The sequence below is a fragment of the Apium graveolens genome, chromosome 5 (genome assembly GCF_009905375.1).
Source record: "Apium graveolens cultivar Ventura chromosome 5, ASM990537v1, whole genome shotgun sequence".
NCBI lineage: Eukaryota > Viridiplantae > Streptophyta > Magnoliopsida > Apiales > Apiaceae > Apium > Apium graveolens.
Window position 1 is genome coordinate 66,542,825 of NC_133651.1, and position 7,963 is coordinate 66,550,787.

The 7,963-nt window shown below is 37.3% G+C and overlaps 1 non-coding gene across 1 annotated transcript; it reads left to right on the top strand.

The window, feature by feature from the left end:
• Positions 1-3,391: 3,391 nt before the first annotated feature.
• Positions 3,392-3,498, top strand: LOC141663406 (small nucleolar RNA R71). Its single transcript, XR_012551478.1, has one exon. It is a non-coding gene; the product is annotated as a small nucleolar RNA R71 (small nucleolar RNA).
• Positions 3,499-7,963: the final 4,465 nt, after the last annotated feature.

Below are 7,963 nucleotides of genomic sequence, written 5' to 3' on the forward strand. Positions count from 1 at the left end.
TCATTTATCGAAGACTTATCCTATGAAGTTGTACTGGATCTTCTAAATGAGAGAGATGATCAGCTACTTGATTTTCAGTACCTTTTCTATCCTTGATCTCTAACTCAAACTCATGAAGTAAAAGAACCCATCGAATCAATCTAGGTTTCGAGTCCTTCGAGACGAGATAGCGAATAGCAGCGTGATCAGTGAAAACTATCACCTTCGTCCCAAGCAAATAAGATCAAAATTTCTCAAAACCATAAACAATGGCCAATAGTTCTTTCTCAGTAGTAGTGTAGTTCAGTTGAGCACCATTTAGGGTCTTACTAGCATAGTAGACCACATGAAATATATTGTTCTTCCTTTTCTCAAGAACTGCTTCAGCTGTATAATCACTTGCATCGCACATCATTTCAAAAGGTTCATTCCAATCAGGTGCAGTTATGATAGGTGCCATGATCAAACTCTTCTTTAAGCTCTCAAAAGCAGCTAGGCACTCATCATCAAACTTGAAAGGGACATCTTTCTCTAGCAAATTGCACAACGGCTTCGAAATTTTAGAGAAGTTCTTGATGAAACGCCGATAGAAACCCGCATGACCAAGAAAGCTAAGAAATCCTTTAACATAAATTGGTGGGGGAAGGTTTTCAATGACCCCCACCATGGATTTATCCACCTCAATACCCATAATAGAGACTTTGTGCCCAAGAATGATGCCCTGTCATACCATAAAGTGATATTTCTCCCAATTGAGAACCATATTGGTCTCAACGCACCTTTTCAGCACTAAACCAAGATTGTGCAATCATTCATCATAAGAAGTTCCAAAGACAGATAAGTCATCCATGAACACTTCTACATTATTTTCAATCAAATCAGAGAAGATAGCCATCATGCATCTCTGAAATGTGGTTGGCGCACCACATAGCCCAAAAGAAACTCTTCTGAAGGCAAAAGTACCAAACGGACAAGTGAAGGTAGTCTTTTCCTGATCTTCTGGAGCAATACAAATATGATTATAACCCGAATAGCCATCCAGAAGACAGTAATACTCATGCCCAGCCAATGAGTCAAGCATATGATCAATAAAAGGAAGAGTAAAGTGATATTTCCTTGTAGATTTGTTCAGCTTCCTGTAATCCATGCAAACTCTCCACTTCGTGACTGTTCGAGTAGGAATAAGCTTGTTCTTTTCATTCGCAACCACAGTGATGCCTCCTTTCTTAGGCACACACTGAACTGGGCTTACCAAAGAACTATCAGAAATGGGATAGATGATCCCTGCATCTAGCCACTTGAGAATTTCCTTCTTCACCACCTCTCTTCATAATCAGATTTAGCCTTCTCTGTTGCTCAACAGTAGGCTTGGTTCCTTCCTCTAGAAGAATTTTATGCATGCAATAAGAAGGGATGATTCCCTTGATATCTGCTATAGTCTATCCAATTGCCGAGTTGAACTCTCTAAGAATTCTCAAGAGCTTTTCCTCATCACTACCTGAAAGGTCAGATGCAATAATAACATGCAAAGTAGATGCATCACCTAAAAATGCATACCTCAAGTGTTCAGGAAGGGGTTTAAACTCAAGTGTAGGAGCTTCCTCAATAGATGGCTTGAGGCGCTTTGGAGAATTTTTCAGCTCTTCCAATCCAAGAGATTCAAAAGGCATTTCCAGTCTTCGCTTCCAAGGAGAAGCATTCAAATATTGTAATTGCTTATCACTTTTATCATCTTCACTATCTGAATCCCCCATTAAGGCTTTCTCCAAGGCATCAGACTTTAGCATTTGATCCAATTCTGAAGTAACCATAGATTCGACCAATTTCACCTTAAAGCACTCTTCTTCATCATTAGGGAATTTCATGGCATTAAAAACATTGAAAGTCACATCCTGATCCTGAACTCGCATAGTGAGCTCACCTTTCTACACATCAATCAAGGTTCGGCTAGTAGCCAAGAAAGGTCTTCCCAAGATTATGGGAATCTTCTTATCCTCCTCAAAATCAAGAATTACAAAGTCAGCAGGAAATATGAGTTTGTCCACTTTGACCAATACATCCTCCACAATGCCTCGTGGATATGTAATAGAACGATCAGCCAACTGCAAGGACATATATGTAGGCTTTGGATCAGGTAAACCCAACTTCTTGAAGATAGATAAAGGCCTCAGATTGATGCTAGCTCCTAAGTCACATAAGCATTTTTCGAATGACACTTTTCTGATAGTTCAAGGAGCTTCCAGGATCTTTAAGCTTCGGAGGCAACTTCTGTTGCAGCATAACACTGTATTCCTCTGTGAGAGCAACGGTCTCTAAGTCATCAAGCTTTACTTTCCGAGAGAGAATACCTTTCATGAACTTCGCATAACTAGGCATCTGTTCAAGAGCTTCAGCGAAAGGTATGTTGATATGAAGTTTCTTGAAAACTTCCAAGAACTTAGCAAATTGCTTATCCAACTTTTGCTTTTGCAGCCTCTTAGGAAAAGGAGGTGGATTATAGACCTGTTTTTCCCCTGTATTACCCTCAAGAGGAGTGTTGAAAATAGTTGTCTTCCTTGATTCCACTTCCGCTTCCTTCTACACATCTTCTTCAGCCACAACTTCAGATTCTGGAACTTTAGATTTTTCGGGGTTCGCAACCTTTCCAGACCTCAATGTAATTGCCTTAACCTGTTCTTTTGCTTCCCTCTTTCATGGAACTTCTGTGTCACCAGGGAGTGTTCTAGGTTAATGATTCAATAAGAAATTGGCAATCTGTCGAATTTGATTCTCCAGAGTCTTGATGGAAACCGCTTGGCTCTTGCACATGAGCCTCAACTCCTCCAATTCAGATTTTTCATTAGATTGTGGTAGTTGTTGAAGTTGGAGTTGTTGTCTTGGTGCATATTGCGGTTGTTGAAAACCAGGAGGGTTATATTGCTTTGATGCATATGGCTGATAAGGTTGTTGCACCGCATGTTGATTGTTGCTCCAGGTGAAGTTAGGATGATTGCGGTTGTTAGGATGATAAGTGGTTGGAGCTGGTTGCTGCGACATCTGAAAGTTGCTCACAAACTGAGCTGATTCACTAGAAATAGCACAATGCCCAGTCTCATGTGCACCTGCACAAAGTTCACAAACACTTGTGATCTGATTAACTCCATAATTAGCCAAAGAATCCACTTTCATCGTCAAAGCTTGAAGTTGAGCAGCTATAGCAGTAGCTGTATCCACTTCCAAAACCCCTACTACCTTGCCTTGAGGCATTTGCTGAGTTGGATTCTGGTACTCATTAGCAGCCATTAGCTCAATCAACTCATAAGCTTCATCGTAGCTCTTAGCCCATAAGGCTCCACCTGATGCTGCATCGAGCATGGGTCTAGACTGTGCTCCCAAACCATTGTTGAAGCAATTTATGATTATCCAATCAGGCATGCCATGGTGAGGGTATTTCCTAAGCATCTCTTTGTAGCGATCCCAAGCCTCACACAAAGATTCTCCAGATTATTGTGCAAACTGAGTAAGGGCATTCCTGATTGCAGCTATCTTCGCCATAGGGAAGAATTTAGTGAGAAACTTCTGAGCAAGATCCTCCAATTTGGTGATAGAACCTGCTGGTAGAGAATGTAACCAGCACTTAGCCTTATCCCTCAGAGAGAATGTGAAAAGCCTCAGCTTAATAGCATCTTCAAAAACTCCATTGAACTTGAAAGTATCACAGATCTTGATGAAATCCCTGATGTGCATGTTGGGATCATCTATAGGAGAACCCCCAAACTGAACTAAATTTTGTATCATCTGAATTGTGCTTAATCTCAAAGGTGTTAGCCGATATGGATGGTATGATAATGCTAGACTGAATATCATTGATCTCAGGCTGAGAATAGTCCATCAAAGCCTTCAGATTCGCTACTTGATCTTCCATTGCAACGAGTGCTTCTTCCTCAACTTTCTCAACTTCTAATTCAAACTTTTCCTCTATTAGGCCTCATTGATACTATAGAAGGGGGTTGAATATAGTATCTACAATCAATTTGATTATAAACACAAGTATGTAACAGAAAACAAGTTTATTCAATATATCAAACTCTGTTACAGTAGATTTAATCTACTATCTCAGTGATGTATGATATCACTAAGAGCTACTAGGGTTACAATGAATCATATTCTCGTGAATGATAACACTTATAGTGTAAACCCTAATCCGTGTTTATATATTACACAGTTACAAGATATCTCCTAATTGATATGATATGTTATGTTTCCTAAAATACATCAATCAGAGATTATCTACTATAGTCCTTTAGCTGTATAACTCTTCAAGCATATCTTCTTTTGTTTAATCCTGATCCTCTCCTGTAAATCAGCCGCTTTTCATCCCTGAAGTGTATCTGCACTTAAGTTCTGATGTAAGTCCCGATGGCTTAAATTCTGATAACTTCCTGTCTTCAGTAAGTTCTGATTTCCAGTTAAGTTTTGATAATAAGCTCAGAAACTAAACAAATCAGATTAGACATGACATCACAAATATATCTAACATTCTCCCCCAACTTGTAAATTATAAAAATATACAAGTTTATAGATTTGATGATGTCAAAAACATTTAAGTACAAATGCAATGAGAGTTTATATGCACAACTAAATACAACTTACAGTCCATGCAGCTTTTACCAAATTCACTGAATCAGCCTGAATCCAAAATGATTCCTTACAAAGTCTGATACCGGCTTGGTCTCTGCATTTCTTTTAACTTCAAGTAACTGAGCTTTGACTTGCTGCAGTTCTTCATCTTCAGTATCACCAATCCGATATATGGCAGCTCTGAGTACAGAAATTGGATTTCTTTGAAGTCCATCTCTCAGTCTGATTACCCTTGGAGGTGTAGAATCTTCATTATAGCATAAGCATCTTCCCTTCAGAATTACTTCTACCTTGGCAGAATTCTTCCTCATAGAAATTTCTCTTCCATCATCCTCATTCATCATTGGAGTATACTCTGTCATTCTTGCACCAGAAATTCTGAGTAAATCTCTTATTGTCTTCAGAATATATTCTGACCATTTTTTGGTAACATCAGAATTTACCTCTAGTAGATAAAGAATATATTGGAGCTCTTTGACAGATTTCTTCAGCACATCGGATTCAGATAATCTATAAGTTCTGCCATCATTCAGAAATAAGATCAATTTATCTTTTACTTCATAATCATCATGAGTATACATCACTACTTGGGCAGAAAACACTTTGTCAAGGTGCTTCTGTGTGATCTCTTCAAATGGCTTGTCAGTTAATGTGAATGGAACTCTAATATCAACTTCTATCCCAGTCTGGAATTTCTCTCTGTCAGAACCTAATCCAGAAGTGTCTCTAGCTTGCTTGGCTTTTACCCCAAATGTTGCAGGTTGATTCAACATCTGATTTGTCTTAGGCTGAACTGGAATAGACTTATTGCATAACAGCTTCTTCTTGTCTTCCTTATTCCTCCCTCGCATAGCAGATCTATCAGAGTTCTTGCTACCAGACATTCTCTGATGAGAACTTGTCTGTTGAGTGGAAATTCTGCTCAGCTATTTCCCTTGACTTTGACCTCTACTCTTTCAGAGTTTCCCTGGTCATCTCCATGATCATCCTTTTTCTTCAGTGTTTGGCTTGGTGAGCATTTGGACTTAACTACCTTCCCCCCCCCCTTTTTGGCATCATCTGTCAGGAGTAGAGAAAGAAGGAGTTCCACTGAAGATTGGATCTCATTTAACTGAGTCTATTGAGCATCTTGACATAAATAGTGGGCACGGTAAACATGCAGTAATTATTGCACACATGCACATACCAAAACCAACACGCAACCCACTAATAAATGATTATGACTGCTTTTATCTCACCTAATTATTTTTTTTATTAAATATAACCGTTACAGTAAATACTAAAAATAAGTCAAATAAATAAATAATGCCACGTAAGCATCAGGATTTGCATCAGAACTTGACTATTATCAGAATTTAACGGTCATCTGAACATGGCTTCTGTACTCAAAAAGTGAATGACTGTTTCTGTGTTTCTTCACACAAATACTGACTGGTTTCTTCAAAGTTTAATCATCATAACATAATCAGAACTTGTCCTCAGAGTTTATGCAAATAATACTTAAATGTTTATCAGAAATAACTTAATCACCACAATAATTTTCATCATTCATATGGAGTGATAGTGTGTGTATGTGCAAATGATCAGATAAAGATTAAAGTCTGATAAACTTCAGTATATCTTAGAAATAAGGAAGAACTAAGAAAAATGCTTAAAATATTTCTTGAATTGTGAAGTCTACTGTAGAATAAAGTTATGCAAGAATCCACCTCAACTATTTGTGCTTATTTTATGCATCTTTTGAAATTCTTTTGACAAGGGTTTCTCAGTGTAAATGAGTTACAACTGCCATCAGAATTAATGCTGTTATCAGAATATTTCTCCAGTAATCAGAGAATGTGAAAAGTCACCAAGAAAAATTAATTTGTGTTTCTAATGCATATAACTTAATACCAGCAATGCACTTGGATCTTCCTTTTCACATAAATTACTCTAGATCTCAAAGGAGTACCTGATTTCAATTTTTTTCTTTTATTTTCTAGATAAGTGAGGCTTATCAAGCCTGTAATTCATCCTTAAGATTTACTGACATCAGAATTTGACAGATAAGAAGCAATAATCTAGTTTGTGACTTAGTAATAAGATACAGGAAGTAAATTTGACTAAGATCAAAATCGAAATTTGCTTATATTATTGATTTCCACATAAATAACTAATTCAAACATGGGATACATAGTTTGTTAAAGACTACTAAGTCAGCATCTAACAAGATAATCCTCCTTGGATTGAATAGTCACAGAACATTTAAAACACTGTCAGAGTTTATAGAATCACATCAGATAATAAGCAGTGTTTAATATGTTACAATTTAAGCACAGATTACATTGAGATAAGAAAATCTGTAAACACTGATCATAAAGTCTGATGTATGAGAATAAAAACTAAACAGATTTTGAGAAAGAACCTGAAATCATTTTAAGTTCATTTACTAGTCTTGTAAAAGTAGCTTCACATAGTGGTTTTGTGAAGATATCTGCTAGTTGTTAATCTGTTGGAACAAAATGCAATTTCACTATATCTTCCATCACATTATGCAATGGTACCTAATGCTGATGTGCTTTGTCATTGAGTATTGAACTAGATTTCCTGTCATAGCAATAGCACTTTGATTATCACAGTAAATAGGTATTTTAGAAAATTCTAACCCATAGTCCAGTAACTGATTCTTCATCGAAAGAATCTGTGCACAACAGCTTCCCGTAGTAATATATTCTGCTTCTGCAGTTGATGTGGAAATTGATTTCTGTTTCTTGCTAAACCAAGAAACCAATCTGCCTCCAAGAAATTGGCAGCTTTCACTAGTGCTTTTCCTATCTATTTTGCATCCTGCAAAATCTGCATCTGAGTAACCTATTAGCTTAAAATCTGATTCCCTAGGATACCACAATCTTAGATCAGCTGTACCCTTGAGGTACTTGAAAATACTTTCACAACTATTAGATGAGGTTCTCTTGGATCAACCTGAAATCTTGCACAAAGACAGGTAGCATACATGATATCTGGTCTACTTGCAGTTAAATAGTGTAAAAAGCCAATCATACCTCTGTACTTAGTAATATCTACTGATGCTCCAGTATCTTTATCTAACTTGGTGGCAGTGGCCATGGGAGTTGATGTAGTTGAACTGTCTTGCATTCCAAATTTCTTGAGTAGATTTTTGGTGTACTTGGATTGATTTATGAAAGTACCTTCTTCAGTTTTCTTGACTTGAAGTCCCAGAAAATAGCTAAGTTATCCCATCATACTCATTTGATATCTTGACTGCATTAGCTTTGAAAACTTTTCACAGAATTTGGCATTTGTAGAACCAAAAATGATAGCACCAACATAAATTTGGACTAAAAGTAAGTCCTTGCCATGGTTG